At 38.8% G+C, this 17,954-nt stretch overlaps 1 protein-coding gene across 1 annotated transcript in view; it reads right to left on the minus strand.

Moving 5' to 3' along the window:
• The window catches only part of Thsd7b (thrombospondin type 1 domain containing 7B), an 878,050-nt gene that overhangs the window by 321,936 nt on the left and 538,160 nt on the right, over nt 1–17,954 (minus strand). The gene's annotated exons all lie outside the window — the stretch shown is intronic.

Raw genomic sequence — 17,954 nt, forward strand, 5'->3', positions numbered from 1 at the left:
AGACAGGAGAAACAATGGAACCAATTTGAAAACCCACATATTAATACACACACACCTATGAACACCTGATTTTTGACAAAAAAAATATAAAATGGAAAAAAGTATATTTAACAAATGGTGCTGGCATAACTGCATATCAACATGGAGAAGAATGAAAATAGATCCATATTTATTGCCATGCACAAAACTGAAGTCCAAATGTATCAAAGACCTCAACATAAAACCAACCAAATTGAACCTCATAGAAGAGAAAGTGGGAAGTATACTTGAACGCATTGGCACAGGAGATCACTTCCTAAATATAACTCCAGTAGCACAGACAGTTAGAGAAACAATTAATGAATGGGACCTCCTGAATGTAAGAGGCTTCTGTAAAGCAAAGGACACAGTCAACAAAACAAAACGGCATCCTTTAGAATGGGAAAAGATCTTCACTAACACCACATCAGACAGAAGGCTGATCTCTAAAATATACAAAGAACACAAATAATTGGTCATCAAAAGAACAAATAATCCAATAAAAAATGGAGTACAGACCTAAACAGAGAATTCTCAACAGAGGAATCTAAAATGGCTGAAAGACCCTTAGGGAAATGCTCAACATTTTTATGCATCAAAGAAATGGAAATCAAAACAACTTGAGATTCCATCTTATATCTGCAAGAATGGCCAAGATCAAAAACACTGATGACAACTTATGTTGGAAAGGATGCGGGGTAAGGGGAATGTTTCTCCATTGCTGGTGGGAGTACAAACTGGTACAGCCACTTTGGATATCAGTATGGTGATTTCTCAGAAAATTAGGAAACAACCTTTCTCAAGACCCAGCAATACCATTTTTGGGTATATACCCAAAGGATGCTCAATCGTACCACAAGGTAATGTGCTCAACTATGTTCATAGCAGCATTGTTTGCTGGAAACAACCTAAATGCCCCTTGACTGAAGAATAGATAAAGAAAATGTGGTACATTTACACAATGGAGTGCTACACAGCAGAAAAAAAAGACATCTTGAAATTTGCGGGAAAATTGATGGCTCTAGATAACATCATATTGAGTGAGGAAACCCAGACCCAAAAAGACAAATATCATATGTACTCACTCATTAGTGGCTTTTGATATAAAGCAAAGAAAAAAAAAGCATACAATTCGCAATCCCAGAGAACCTAGACAACAAAGAGGACCCTAAGAAAGACATACTTGGATCTAATCTACATGGAAAGTAGAAAAAGACAAAATCTCTTGAGTAAATTGGGAGCACGGGAACCATGGGAGAGGGTAGTAGTGCAGGGGAAAGGAGAGGGAGGGAGGGAATGGAGAAAAATAATAACATCAATAAAAACATTTTAAAAAGAGAATGGTATTTGAAAATTCCAGAAATGTGCTTAAGTTAAAATAGATATGGCTGAAAACTGTGCCTATGTACAACCTAGAAAAATAGTTTTTAAAGAGAATAAGAGAGAAGGAATATGTAATAGTAGAAATTTAAAGGCACAACAAGCAGGTGTAAAAATATACATGTCAGTCTAAGTGGATCACAGCATAAAGAAACTTTAGAAACAATAAAATGGAATTCTTTTATATTAGGTTTATGCAAGTCTTCAATTTTTTTCCACTAAGCATAGGGCACATTTTAAGAACATTTTGTTATGATAATAAATGATATAATCGATACTGAGAATGACCATAATGTTAATAAACACATTGATAAATATGTAAAAGCATGGGGGAAGAGAAGGAAAGGCATAAAACAGTTTATCTAAAAACGTATTCAGTAAGTGAGATTTGCCAATTTGTCCTGTCTGACCTACATTCTACAGAATCTCCTGTGTTGTCGTTCTAGAGAAAAAGAGCATCAATGTTTAAGTAATAAAATTAAGAGAGAAGATGATTGACAAGTGTTAAGTCCAGTGTGGTTTGTGGTGTTTATCTAATGTATACTATGAACAATAGTTACTACTTGATTTACCATTTTTCATGTAAAATATTTTGCCATCAAATCAGTCTAACCTTGTTATTTGTCCATCTGGGACTATATTTGAAAATTTAGTCTTGTTTTTCAAAATAATACAAGCTTAGTAAGTATTGATTTACTTACATTGAAAACCATTGTTGTGTACTGTCTTAAGTCATGGCTACCACACAGTGTGCAATCAGTATTCTTTAAATTAATTGCTCAAAAGAAAATATCAGGAAGATTCATGTTGATGTCAGGAGATGAAGGTATATTCAGACTTTTAGAAGACAACTGGCCAGGCTTTGTTAATGAGGATAAGCAATGACCACTAAAAAACCATACTATTTAAATAAGCAAATAACAAACACAACTTCTTACTATTCTCAACATTGAATTTTAAAATAGGAGGACATAATATTTATATAACAAAACAGTATCTATTTTAACTTAAGTACTTAAGTGTCAAAGCTTCTCTCATGTATATCTTTTTTCCTTTTATTTGTTAAATTAATGAACACAAAAGCTAACTTTTCATGGCAAAAATATCAATAGGGATTTGTTAGGAACAAGATAAGGATGAATGTGTTTTCTTCACAATGCTGTAGAATTTGTTGTTTTTCAATCTTTTTACTAACATACTAGGTTTTTAGAAACAGAAAATTCAGACTAAGTGCAAATTCAAGATATCATCTACATTGCATGTTATGAAGATATAATTATGCAACTGTTAATAAATAAAATCTCAGTGGCTGTAGTATAGTGTGTTCTCTCATTTTACACCCCCCCGTATGTGTGTTTGTGAGTGTGTGTGTGTGTGTGTGTGTGTGTGTGTGTGTTTTAGGCCATGGTCATCATGACCATGGAAGGCTCTAGTGACATCTCTGTTGGTATCTTTGCTTGCCCTTCTGTTTATAATCTCTCATCTGTCCAATAGCCATGAGCAGCCAAGCCCATCCGTCTCCTGAATAAAACCTGCTGTCAGGATCCACTACACTTACAACAAATATCTAACATTGTCACAAGGCTGTGTACAATGGGCTGCTGGTTCTCTACCTCTCTGGTCTCCTTGGTCACTTTTTCTCCTGCTGGCTTTTCTTGCTCAAGTTGACTGTCCTTTGATATCCCCTGAATTCTGTTGGCTTTTTCTTATCTGGGAGATATCTACCAGCCATTAGCATTCCCCACTCTTCTGCTTCTTCAAGTACCTGCTGGAAGTGCTCCCATTAATGAAATTGAATTGAACTATTCCTTTAACCCCACTCCTTCCTTCCTTCTTCTCTTACCATTCAGTTTTCACCATCACAGACATCAGATATTACCTTTCATTTGTTGGTAAACTACTTCCTCCCACACCACATTCATTATAGAAAAGAAGGTATATTTTCTGTCTTGCTAGAGTCCAGCATCTACAACAGGTGCTGATAGTATGGAAGGTGTTCATTAAGGATCTTTAAAGTGAATGAACACATCAGGGAAGGGATAGCATGCAATCATGCCAGAAAGAGCCAGAAGCAAATACAGAAAGGCGCTGAGGTCAGAGCCAGTTGCCTGGGAGCCAGAGAAGGGAAAGTCCAAGCAGCTGTTCACAGAGCAGATGAGGGCAGTTGGGTTAATGCCCATCATAAACATTAACGGGCCAGCTGCGAGGCAGTGCTCCGCCACACAGTGTTTTTAAAGAGTCAGGAGGAGCGAGGATTCAGTGTCACAAGATAAATTACACGAGAGGTTACAGGTTCCAGTTGCGAAAATATTCTATTCCTGTACCAGCGAGGAGAGAATTGCTATGACTGTCACAGCTGACACAGGCTCCCCGTCTGCACGGTCACATTTCCCAAGCCCAGCGTCCTCCAGAGCTCAGTGTTTTCTCCACAGGACCCTGCAGCCTGTCCTTGCTGGTCTCGCTTATGATTGATTCTCCTCAGTTGCCACAAGAGCTCTTCCAGCTTTCTTCCACACACACTAGTCAGTCTCTTCTTACTCTTTCCCCATTCCAAGTCCGCTAGTTGGCTACGGATGAGCCTAAGCCCAGATGCCTTCCCTCCGCCGATTCCACTGTATCCCTCTTCAGTACGTGTTCTCCTCCAGCCATGTTAGTCTCCTGGAGTCTTAAGAATCAGACAGCCTGAGGGTGTTTCAGGCAGTGTGATGTACGTGTGGGGAAATTATCCCCTCTAGTTTATATAGATTTGGTAACACATTTTGAAAATTTCATTTTCCACTGGGGAGGCCCCAACGCATAACCCCTGTATAGAAAATACACATACACAAGCATATCCGGGAATCTTTGGTTAAACTGTGCAACTTCACTAACAGGTGAAACAAATACGTGATAGAAATATCATTAGAAGGAAGGAAGAGAGAAAGAGGAAAGGAAGAGGGAGGTAGAAGAAAGAAGGGGAGAGGCGGGAAGCAATGAAGGAAAGCAGACAGATTTGAGCTCTCACAGCCTTCTATAAATTACTGGAAAGTTTGGAAGGGGTAAGTTTTTAATTATAGATGATTAAAAGATATGGGTATAAGAAATGGGATATTTGTGAAAATAAATTAACTTATTTCTTTTTTAGTTTCTTCTACTTGTTTTGGTTTAGAGACTTGTCAGAGCATGGACACACAGGAATAAGAAGCAATTTAAAAAGCATTAGGTTTTTAAATGCTAAGCATAATGAAATTCCTGTTTGATTTCCCTTAGTACAAGAATTGTAGCAGAATAATTCTATCCATGATACAGTTCTGTGAAGCCGCAATCAACCTTTATCTGCTCCTACTCATTGCGCAAAGTGGATGAAATATTTTCATCAAGCATCTAACAGTGACATGCGGCAATTCTCCTATCAGCAATATTGTTCAATATTTTATTACTCAATTGAAAGAACTATGCAAAAGGCTGTATACAACATTGTGTTTTATAGTTTAGAGGCAATTTATGAAAAATACCAAAAATTTATCTATAAAGTTTACACCTCCTATCATCATTCACTTATGCCAAATCAGTTTCCTATCCTGAGTAGAGAAAGGGCATAATAGAGAAACACAATGCAAACTTAGAACTGTGTACAACATTTAACAGTCAGTCACGTCAACACATTTAAACATTCTTTACATGTACAATGAGGTGTCATCCTTTAAAGAAAATAGTCTTCTCAAATCTTTCTGTATTTCAATAGGGGCTGGCAACTGCAGTAAAACATTCTTTTCTAACTGCCTCTGAGATTTCTGGCTCTCTAAGAACATGAACACTATAGCATAAAACACAATCAATAGCTCTTATCTTTCATCTTAGATGTACTTGCGTTTAAATAAAGAATCCAGCAATTTAGTGTAGAGGAGTCACAGTAGGTTGACTATGAGGGAGAAGATAGGCACTTTGGGTTCAGTCCAGGAGTGTAGGAGGAGCAATGTTGGATGGTGTCTACTTCATAAGAAAGCAGTGACGGATCTTTGTTGCTTTCAGTTTAGAAATTACCATCTTTATATAATCAATTTCTGATGATTGGTTTACTTTTTAAAAAAAACATTTGAGAACTTTTAACCTGAACTCAGTATGTTTGCACACAAAATGATTAGGAGCTTAGGATAGGGATATCGGTGTAGGGAGATAGGCCATTTGATATTTCCTGAGGTACCCCACAACCTTAACACTGGAAAGTCTTCAGAAATGATAAAAATAAATATTTATATATATGTCAAGTATTAACAATAACACACATACGGTATGTTTGGTTACTCCGACCTGTAATCCCAGCCTTTGGGAAGCTGAGTCAGGAGGGTCAAGAGTTTGAAAGCAGCTTGACAATATCCAGTTCCATGCCAACCTGAGCTACATGGTGAGATTACCAATTTTTAAAAGTAAAATTAAAAGTATATAAACTAAACAAGTCAAAAATAATAATAAACCACTTTATCGGAAATAAAAAAGGACAGACAACATAATAAACATGAATCAAATATTTGACTGTGGTTTGTCAGAGACAGGAATCTCATCTTGACATTGACTTTTCCTTGAGATACTGAATGTGTTGTGATGTACAGGCCAGGGATTAAGGAGTCACAAGATCCAGCAGTCATTGGAATGTTCCCCTGAGGACAATCTACCCACACCAGATATAATGACAAAATGAAGCCACAGAGTATGTCTCCCTGTAAACAGAGACTTTGTTCTTAGAAACTGCCACATAACACTCAACTTTCACCTTTTGGTTAATCAACCCCTACTAAATTTAAATTGCTCAGGTGGATTTTAACATCCTCTCTGAAAATTGTGAGTCTAGAGTCCAGGAAACCACACTGTTCTGAATTCCAGAATCAGGAAAAAGAGGATACTTAACGAACACTTGTGCTATGTAACACGTCTGTATCAGTTGTCTTGTTAACACTCAAGTTAGTCCCTTACACTTGAGACACCTCCACTCACACACACCCCTCCATTAATTTGGGCAGTAGAGAGAGTCATAGTAGTTATAAAACCAGACTAAATGAAATTAAATAAATGAAAGCAAGAAAAAGAGTCTTTAAGGGTAATTGCATAAAGATGAAGAAAACCAATGGAAAATAGCAGTTAAAGACTAAAGATTGCATTTATAGGCAGCATGTATACTGCCATTCTCTTCATTGTCTAGAAAACTATTGATCCAAGGGAAACACACAGGATATCATTATAGGGAATTGCAAAGAGAAAAGAAATGGGTATTTTCCAGGCAAGGAGGTCATTTCCTGGCAGATGGTCTTTATCCACTTCCAACAGGCAGAGCATGTAAATTTTACTTTGACACTATGAATTAACCTCTTTGAAAGTTACTGAAAGATAATCATAATTTTTTCATTACAAATTGATAACCATAAAATGTATCCCATAAGCCAAAGTTCAGAGGGTCTCTATGCCCATCACACAGTTAGCATTAGATAATTAACAACCGGGAATGAAGAATAATAGTAACAGACAACAGCAACCGCAGAGACACAATTATTTTTTCTGGTAATGTAAAGTAGAAAAACTACCTATTAAATACCAACTGTGCTCGATACAAATTAAATTGTTACAATAACACCAATACAAATTAAACTGAGCAGGCCTTAAAATACAAACATGGATTAAATAGCTCTTTATATGGAGTCTAATTATACCATATACGTCACTCCAGACCCAAACTCCCGGGGCAGTTGCTGATAAGATAGCACATTATTCAACATTTCAGTCTGTGCGAGTATTTCAGAATTTAATTATGAGTTGGGAGTTTTGAAACATTCACATTTCCATGTGCCACCCAATTGTGAATTCTGCAGTGCCTTAGATCCACATGTTGAAACAAATGATTCTTTAAAAATGTGTTTAGCAGCACTCCAAACAAAGCGCATTAGTAATTAATTTACGGCTGCACACACAGTTAAGCAATTAGCTTGTTATTAACCATGAGTGCACGTAATAGGAACTGCTATTTGTATGGGTGGCATTTCAAGTAGTCCTGAAAATGAAAAGACCTTTTCAAAAAGCAGATGTGCTTGAGCAGGAGAGTCTTAAGCTAGAGTCTCTCGGAGCTAGAGTGATTTTTACCTCCTCATGGATTATATCAGAGCCATAAGAGGGTCACCCTCCACTTTCTAGCTATGAGTAGAGAAAATGTGTCCAGGGCTCTGCAAATGTTCCTTAGTGGGGAATTCACGCGTGCTGAATAAAGCAGCTCTGGGGAAACAAAGCAGAACTTGTGGCTTCCACACTTGCAGAGAGGAACACAATCCCCATCCTCAGACACATCTGGCAAGTAGCACTTGACAAGTGTTTCAATCATGGTCTCAGCATTGGAAACTCAGATCAGTGATGTTTTATCTTCAACTTAATATTCCTTTTATCTTTTGAAGCAATTTGCTAAATATCTATGCTTGGAATTGACAGTCTTTTCTCTCTTGGAGTATCATCTCTCACCAGCACAGTCTCTTTTTCCACTGCCTGAATTAAGGGTATAAAAAACTGTTTCTTAATAATGATAATATGTCATAATTCTGATCTTATTGTAAAATGAAATCATAAGCATATTGAGAAAGATCAGAAGAATACATCCTTCCCTGAGGCATAGTTGAGCATTGTTAAATATGAGCAACTAGTGTTCAATGCTATCACAGTTGTGCAATTCTGTGTTGTTCTTTCGTTAAGCCTTTATTGTACACAACTTTCTTATACTTTCTGTGCATTTTTTAAACTGTTCAGGGACCATTTAATGTATACTTCCCTTAGAGTTGACAGGCTTATATCTACTAAGCTTCATTGTCAGTTAACCAGATTGCCCCCACGACCTCCTAAGCACTTTGAACATTCACTGGATGCCTTCAGAAAACTGAGCTGCAAATACAGCTGCCTGCTACTGAAGCAGTCAGGCAAAAGCCAGTCCATGTCTAGAGTAATGAACTTCCAACCCAAGAACCTAGAGCCACAGCATCCCACCTCTGGAGTCCAGAGTTATAATAGCCTAGTCTTAGGATATGAGTCTGTAAACCAGTGCATAAAACTTTGGCACCCAAAGGCCCAATTCTGCCAATACTGGCAGAGCTATTTCTCACTTGTGCCCAACTTCTAGGTGGAGCCAAAGAGCCTCAGGTTCCTGACTGGCAATAGTATTCCACCTATTTTTATTTTTCACATTGATTTTGGCCAACATTCTGTATTTCTTATATTGCCACAGAGATAAAAAAAAACATTTATTGTATAAATTCCACACATAATGTAGGGATATTAAGTGTGGAGGCACTGGAGATACCAAGGCGAATAAAGCACATTCCTTACATTTCAAGAGCTGAAAAGTCCTGACAGGGCACATCAAATGTATGATGCAATTGTAGCACAGAGAGGACAAAACAGTAGGAAGCCCACACTGAGAAGCTCAGCTGCATGAGGGAGACTAGACTTGCCCCTGAGATAGAGCTAGGAGAACATGGAGACGTCCAGCAAGTAGAGGAAGAGAAACGGACTGAAAGAGCCTAGAGTGATGAAAGACTCTGGAATTTGGGCAGCACCTAGTCACTGGCTAGTGCCTGAGGTTCTTGGGGATAGCAGGAGAAGTAAAATAATATCACAGCCATGGAACGAATGAGAAAGAACAGCTATGGAAAACGTCAGCTGGCAATGAGGCAATCCATGAGTTCAACTACTCTCTGCAGGTGACTGTAGCTTCAGACTTAGATGGATTGCTAGGGCATGTGCGTAGACACAAGAAGAGACAAGTGGTCTAAGAAAATGAAGACAATATTGGGGCCTCAGGAAGACAGACCTGTCAGGATTCCATGCATTCTGTCAATAGATAGTTCCAACTTATGAGATGGAAGAACTGAGAAGAAAGCGCTGGTGTACGGAAGTAGGAAATAAGTTCATCTTAGAATCAATGAATCTTACATGTGTTTGTGAATGAATGGTGTGTAGGTGTGAAAAGTTCAAGCCTGGAAATAGAGAGAAAGATATCTGTTTTGATATAGATTTGGGATCATCACTATAGATTGAATACTGGGGCACTGGGTTGGATATCATAGTCAGAAAAACAAATGCCAAAAAATAAAAAATAAAAAAAGAGGCCATGAAAGCATGCATGTCTGAGTGTGGGAAGAATCAGCCTCTGTGTAACATGAGGGCCGGCTTGTTGGGGTATCTGTCCCGCCCGGTACTCCACAACCGGCAAACCCCAAAGAAAATCACACACAAGACTCCATAAGATTATAAACTGATTGGCCCAATAGGTCAGGCTTATTATTAGTCCTTGTAACTTATATTAATCCATTATCATTATCTATGTTAGCCATAATGGCTCAGTACCTTTTCCAGCTGGGCAGCTTACATGTTTCCTCTCTAGTGGTCTGCGCAGGAGTGGCTAAGGGAGTTTCCTCCTCCCTAGCCTTATCCTATTCTCATTGCCCTGCCTCTACTTCCTGTCTGGTTGATCCACCTATACTTCCTGCCTGGCCAATCAGCGTTTTATTAAAATACATGATTGACAGAATACAGACAATTCTCCCGCACCACCTCTGAGACCTGGTGCTCTGAGTATTCACAGGTGGACCACAGGAGACGGGAAGGAGGCAGACAAGGGACGCTCTGTGAGCTGATGACACTGTTAGGTGCCAGGCCAGGCTTCAGGAGCTGTTGGTCGGTGTGGACACAGAGACATCTCATAAAACATCTGCTGTCTTCCTCATTGTTCCAGCCCCTCACCCTGCTTCCTCATCAGGGAGCAGAAGATTAAAGGGACTTCCTCCTTTCTAACTCCTGCACTCGCCCACTCATTCAGTTACATCTCATTTGCCATCTCCAGACAGGCTCATACGCTCACTCAATTATTCCCTCCCTCCTAGCAGCTTTATGTATCTCTCTCACTGGTTTTTTTTTTTATCTTATGTTCATATTTGGGCAGGCTAGACACCTCTCATCTTTGAATTCTGAGTTACAGTGTAATTCTTTCTTGGTCTTTTCTGACAAATATTTGTTAATATTACGCGCTCAATAACCATGTCCTCCAGGTCCTTGTTTTCAAAACTAAGAATTCTTTAAATTTTCAATTACTATATTGGGACTAGGCTTGATTTAGTCACTTATACCTATTCAATTAACAAATATAATACATTTTCTGTCTTATAAGACATTGATAATGCCACACTCATAGCTTTTAAAAATTTTTACCTCTGTGAATTTTACAATACTCAAGTAGCTATGCTGCCACCTCATGAAAAACACCAGGCTGGAGACAAGGGAGGACTGAAAATACTGTCCCCCCAAAAAAGCAATAGTCTCTTCATTGGAGCAATTTGATCAACTTTTTACACACTAAGTCTTTGTCAAGCCTTTCCCACAGGAAGATGCTTTGGCCCCACAGCTGCCACCATTTCCCACAAACCCGGTTAATATCTCCCCGGATCCCAGCAGCTTGCATCTAAGAACCACATTGGAAATATTCACAGTTCCTCCCTCTAGTGTAATTATTACTATTATCCCAGCTTTGCACGGGAAAGGAAAACAACACTTCCAGAGAAGATGTAACCACGTGTAAAAGCAGCAACACGATGGAATTATTCTTACTTGGAAAACCGAGGCACTGAGAAGAGAGTTGACATAGTTGGACCAACCTTACACAAGTCCTGAGGGGTGAACCGGCCTTGGAGACAGACTGCTTTGTACTGGAGGAAACGGCCTATTCTTTTGACCCTAGTCTTCCAACACTTGCCCTCTATACACTTTTCCCCATCTTGACCTGCTAAAGCACACGGTATTATCTACCGCTTTTAAGTAGACAGCTCCACCTATTCATGTGTGGATGGGTGGCTCCTGATGTCTGCGAGATTGGTTTAAATTTCACCTGGTCACATTTGGAATCACCTGAATAGGAATTCTCATCTGAAGAGCATCCTGAGAACCTTGATTGAAGGGGAAGACCCACTAGCATGGTGAGCAGCCTCCTCTTGGGGAAGCCAGAGAAAAAGGGTGTGTCAGCAGGAAGAGCATTTTGCCTTGGGCTCCCTTGGCATCTTGGTTCTGCTCCTCTAGAGAACCCTGACTAAACTAATATCCAAACGAGGCCTCTCTCTGTGTGTATACGTCATCTGCTCATTTTGTATCAATAATTTATGCCAACTTTTTTTGTCTGCATTGTCCAGTCCTCATTGGTCTGTACTGAGTGCTTTCAACTCACTCTGATGCTTCTCTCGGTGTGTGAGATGAGCTACTGGATGGCATCGATTTCTTTTTCTTAAATGCCTTTTATCTGTGCTCCTTCTAATCCATCCTCGGTATATTACTATTCTAGTGCGAGCTCCCAAATTCTTTCCTGGCATAAGTTCAAAGGCTCCATGAGCTCCATCCTTCCTACTTTCAGTTCTTATTTTTCAGATCCTTCCAGAAAACAGATGACTTGAGGTGCTTGTTGACTTAAATGACTCCAGGAGTCCTTTAATTCTCACTTTCCATACTCCGGGATTAAAATGGGGTTATATAGTTTTTGTTTTACTAGCCAAGTGACTTCTTTATAGTGTGGCTGGCCTTCAAATACATTGTTTTGCGGCTTGCACCTCTCAGAGTCTCAGCAGAATTTAGGCTTGATGCACCAGGGTAGATTTACAGCCACTGGCACAATTGTGAGCTTCTTGTTCAGTTGCTTCTACCTGAAAGGAGCATCAGGGTTCGGTTTTCATTTGGAAAGGCACACAGCTATGCACAGATCTATCTCCTTCTGCTACAGTCCTGAGAGAGATCTCTGGATAAACAGAAACAAATGGCTCAACCTCAGTTACACCAGTGCGAAGGAAAGTCAGGGGATGCACTTCTATTTGAAGAGATGGGATTTGGCTCTGCACAAAAGACATGTAATCCTATTACATGTACACGGCTTCCTGTCAATTTTGAAATTTATATCAGCATTCCTGAAGGGAACATAGTTCTGTAACTGGGAATATTATGACTTGGAGAGAAACTCAAGAGTTTTGCAAATGATTGCATTCAGCAATTGAAGATTCCTTTATCCATCCTCACCAGAAGCTTCCATTTCATTAGTAGAACATCTTCCGAGGATATGAGTGAAGTGGATGTGGCGGAAGGGTTACTGTGCCCTTGGAATCACTGCTTATTATATTAAAAGCAGAGAGGCTAGTGAAAGGAGATGATACTGAAGCAACAGTTAGTTAACACTGTGTAACTAAAGCATTCTGCCTTAGGCTGCCAATCTCCTTTAATATTTATATTTAGTTTATCACCGAGTTCTAAAATATGCATATTTTACCTGCAGCAAACCACAAAAGCCACAGAGATAATCCTGCCCTGAAACACATAAAGGAATTGAAACATGCCTCCAAGAGCTGTAGCTCACTTCTATTAAAATGCAGTCTTGGCTGTGAACTGAGGACTCCCCCGCCAAAGCAATGCCTATGGGACTATCAAGCCCACCCTCTTGTTATCCTCCCAGGAGAGCTTAATTCTGAGAGCTGTCCTACACTGTCAATTCAATTTCTACGGCCTAACCTGCTCATTCTTGTTTTCACACTTTCAGCAATTATATTTAAGATCGAGATGTTTCCAATAACTGATTCTTTAGGGCTGTGGTTAAGAGCACTTGTTGCTCTTACAGAGGACCCAGGTTTGGTTCTCACAACCCATAAGCCCATGGTGGCTTTTGGTGGTTCATAACTTCAGTTCTAGGAGATTCAACTTCCTCTTCTGGCCTCCCTGGCACCAGACACACAGATGGTGCAGAGATACACATACAGGCAAAGCACTCATACAACATAAAATAAAAATAAATACATATTAAAATGACTCTTAAACTCTTTTTATGATAATTTTAATTAATCTTTTGGTGCCTGGAACTAAGACATGGAGTGAATTGATAAAGAACATTATACACTCCAATTGAACATTCTGGCCTTGCTACCTTTATGTTGTTGGTGCTTTGTTTCCATTAGAAAGGCCTTACTTTGTAGGAAAGGGTGGTTTTGAACTTGGGCTCATTCTACTTCATCCTCCTGAGCAGACAGTATGGCCATGCCTGGCCTATGAGCATTCTTTAATAAAGCAAATACTGAAACCCAATCACTTTTTCCTAGGGGATTAACATAGTAATTCCATTCAACTTCATGAAAGATACTGACACTAGTATGCTAGAGAAGTATTTGCTTATTATTTACACCAGATACCCCAGTATATTGATCTGGTAAGTGGAATCATACCCTTCCTTCTGTGGAAAGCAGATAAAGACTTGAGTTAATGAGTAAGGACCAGGCGAAGCCCTGAGTGAATGTGTTGTGGATATAAGCGTGGACCATTTCAAAGACCACAATGCCTCAGACACATGGAATTGGTAAAGCTTTCTCTGGTCTGTGTACAAATGCTAACATTGTGTGCAGAACTTAAAGACCATGGCATTCTCCTGATGTGGGAGTCCCCTCTGTATGCTGTGATTACCATTAATGAATAAAAAAAACTGTTTTGGACCTATAGCAGGACAAAACTTAGGTAGGAAGGGAAAACTAAACTGAATGCTGGGAGAAAAAAGGGTGGAGTCAAAGAGAAGCCATGTAGCCCTGCCAGAGACAGCTGCTGGAACTTTAGCTGGTAAGCCACAGTCATGTTGTGATACACAGATTAATAGAAATGGGTTAAATTAATATGTAAGAGTTGGCCAATAAGAAGCTAGAGCTATTGGGCCAAGCAGTGATTTAATTAATATGGTTTCGGTGTGATTATTTTGGGGGTCTGAGTGGCCAGGAAATGAACAAGTAGCCAAACAGCCTCCTTCAACATTCTCCTGTGTATTAACAGCCTGAGTCTGCTTTCCTACAGAGACCTCCAACGTAGGTGAACTAGCACACATCCTTCTTTGGTTGTCTACAATAAATCAATTTCCTCTACTCAGATTCACAAAATAAATGCTCTGGGTTTCCAGAGTGATTCTCTGCCAGAGAAGGCCATGATTTTCTGTGCTGTTTGTGTGTCTGTCCATTCTACACTGTGTATTACCCCAATGAGGTTTCCAGGACTCAAAGCTGTACAAGGTGGCAGCACCCTCCTATAAATCCACAAAAAAGGGATCCAAGATGCTTTTTTTTTTCCTCAGTTGACTTTTTTCTGAGCTATCCTGTCACACTGCCAGACTCAGACTGACAGTTTAGTATTGACATCTGGTTGACAAGCTATGATGTCTTATTTCAGACTGTATATTGTATTTGTCCTGTATTTATATGTGTTTTTTAGACTGATGGTTGATAAGCTAATGGTAAGTGGTGATCTTTATCTCCCCTTCTTTCTATGAAGGCAATGTCACTCAAGACAAAATTATTAGAGAATTAAAGTACTCAGATTTACAATATGAGTAGTTTGTTCTGAATCCAGCTTGTATAATTTATTGATTAATTTTGGTGCTTTATGAATATATACTTTACAACATATTATTTGTATGAGTTTGTGAAATTGGATAAATCAAATTTTACTTTTTCAATCATGAATTAAAGACTTTAGAAAAAATTTGATTATGAAAAGTTATGACATCAAGCTTACCTTACCAAAATAATAGACATAAAGCATGCAGGATATATATTTCCATCTTTGGAAACCAAGTATTATTACTGCCATACATTTGAAATTTTAGAGCTTACTGTTCCTTCAACTTTTCCTACAATGTTTTACTCCAACCTTTCTTTAAAATTAAAGGGAATCCAGAATTAGTCCTATACTGGATAATTTCTTGCATTTTTAAAAGTAGAAAAACACAGTAATTTTTAGGGAGCGTCTTTAAAGGCAAAGCATACAAATTCCCTTAAATTACTGGGTGAGAAGCTTGTGCTTCTCATTGTGATGGGAACAAATTCATAAAGAACAGAAGGATTTGATGATTAGAGACCTGCCTTCTGCAATTCTCATAAACATTATTCAGTAAAAGTAAACTGAGAAAGAATGAAGGCACACCAAGATGTAAAGAACATCTAAGACACAGAACATAATCCTCTGTCCTTACTTCATCTCTGTTACAGTGCCAATGTTGTCCTTCTGATAACAGGGGGCCTTTGACACCAGATAAAGAGGGTACTATCAAAAAAGAAAAAGTCTGGGTGTCATTTAAGGCAGTTTTAAAGAGTTACTATGGGTTGCAAAATTAAAATTATTCCACAGATAATTTCATACTTTTAGGAATTATAGAATTCTTATATTTTTTCTTTGTATTACTAAAATGCTTACCACTTTAAGCAAAGTTATTTATTTTTAAAAGTAAGAGAATACATATTTCTTTCTTCTGTGTCATCATTTGTCACAAAAGATGAACCCATATTCTTTCTTTATTCAAATTAAGCACAATTAGCGGGGTAGAAAAATGCCTGGCTCTCTGTGAAGGACAGGGTACCTCTGACAGTGGAACCCCAAATCTTTCTGTCCTGATGAAAATACAGGCATTTTGCTATAACTGCAATTCTGCCTGCTCCCTTTCTTTGTTTTTCCTTGATTAGAAGAGAAATACATAAAAGAAATTTAACTGTGCACCAAATAGACAGTTTAGCAACATAAGTACAATAAAATAAACCAATAAACTTTTATATCTCTAGAGTTATAATCATTAAAAATACCAAAAATGAATTAACGAAACATAGAAACAGTGGTTAAGATATTTATCTTCTAAGTTTATTGTTGAGTTAGTTCAACAAAGTCCAAAAGAATCTAAAGTCATGGATTTGCCCAGTAGGAAGGACTAGAGTTCTCTCCTCTTAGGGTTTCTCTCACTGCTCACCAACATCCAGGTTTCGTCTTTCACAGCTTCCCTGACCACAGGTGAACAGATACCTTACTCTTGAGTAGTGGTTCTCAACCTTTCTAATGCTGAGAGACTTCAACACAGTTCCTCATGCTGTGATGACTCTCAATCTTAAAATTATTTCGATGCTACTTCATAACTATAATCCTGCTACTGTTACAAATTGTAATGTAAATATATGATTTGCAGGGTATCTGAAATTTGATTTCTGTGAAAGGGTCATTTGACCCCCAAAATGGTCGTGACCCACAGCTTAAAGACCAGACACTTAAGACAGCTTAAGCTCTAGACACTCTCAAAAGTTTCACACTAGAAGAAAAGACTGCAAAGCTAGTTCCAGTGTTTAGGACTGAACTGTAGAATCAAAGCTGCCAGGCAGGAGGTCTCAGCAAGGTTGCCTGCATTCTTAAGCAGTATAGGATGACAATAAGGAAGCAGGACTCGAGGATCTGCTGTATGGGCTAAGATCCTCGGAGCTACAGAGGATCCAGAGAGTGAGAGAGAAGATGACTTTCCACACATACAGCCTCCATCACAATGGATGTAACACACATGGACAAACCTTTGACAAGGACACTTTGTGTCACGGTAAGTCACAGAGAATTCTCACAGACAAGACTGCTTGCAGTGGTGGAATAGGAGCGTCTGAGTCAAAGTATTAGCACTAGTTGCAATAGAAGTAGCAGGTTAGTGTCTTCATTACAGCATATTGCCGGGGGTTCAGACTACTTTGGTCTTGGATTTCCCCACTCCCCCTTCTCTCTAACAGAGAGTATGTCCTCTCTTCCAGGAATTTCCAGTTTTCTTAGTTAAGTCATATTTTGTGAAACACATCTTCTGGATGTCTCTGGAGATGGGATGCATTTAGGTAAATGTTAGGGGATTTTGTTTTCTACAGATATCTTCATCTCTCCCTGCCATTGGGTGATATTATGATGTAGACTCAGACCCTGTTCTTCAGTGCTTTAAGGATTGCTTTGTTCCCTTTTACTCTCCAAAGCTGATGCTGAGAAAGCCTGTGTTTGGGAGATAGGCTTGTAACTCACTTCAGAAAGCTAGAGACTAAATTATTCTCTTAAGTCTCCGAATTTCACAATGATGGGCCTGATGTAAGTCATTTTCAATCATGTTGACCTTGTTCAAACAAGAGATGGACAGGTTCTCAAATTGGCAATTCTCTTGGGTTCCTTATTTGATAATTTTTCATATATTTGTTTTATTTTTCTTGAATTCTTAGAACTTTGGTGTTCAACTTCCTATACTGATTTTGTTTTATTCCTTCCTACTCATTGCTGTCTTGTTTGTTTTCTCTCCTACTGGAGGTCTTTTCCAAAACTCAGTGACTCATTATTTTTTATCAATTATATAATACTAATACTTAAGAGAGTTTTTAAGATTATTGTCTGCTGGACAGTCAAGAAAATATTCAATGTGTAACATCTAGCAATATTAATTCCTAAATGTCATTATCTGTGGGTCAGAAAAAGAAACCCAATCTTGTTTAGTTGTGGTTGAGCAGAGCTTGAAGTCAGGAGTACGTTGATGCTACCCAGCCAGGCAGCTAAAGCAGATGAAGGAAGAGAACTGGGCGCTGTACATCACTGCTTTGATGTTCCTCAGGTCCTCTGGGTTTCAGTTTAGCCCACATCTCCTTTATCTTCCACCTGTTTCCCAATGCCACAACCTCTCTTGTCCTGTGACCGAATAAAAACTCAACAAACTCCAGCAAAAGCAGGGA

Source organism: Myodes glareolus, chromosome 5 (assembly GCF_982192425.1).
Source record: "Myodes glareolus chromosome 5, mMyoGla1.1, whole genome shotgun sequence".
Lineage (NCBI taxonomy): Eukaryota > Metazoa > Chordata > Mammalia > Rodentia > Cricetidae > Myodes > Myodes glareolus.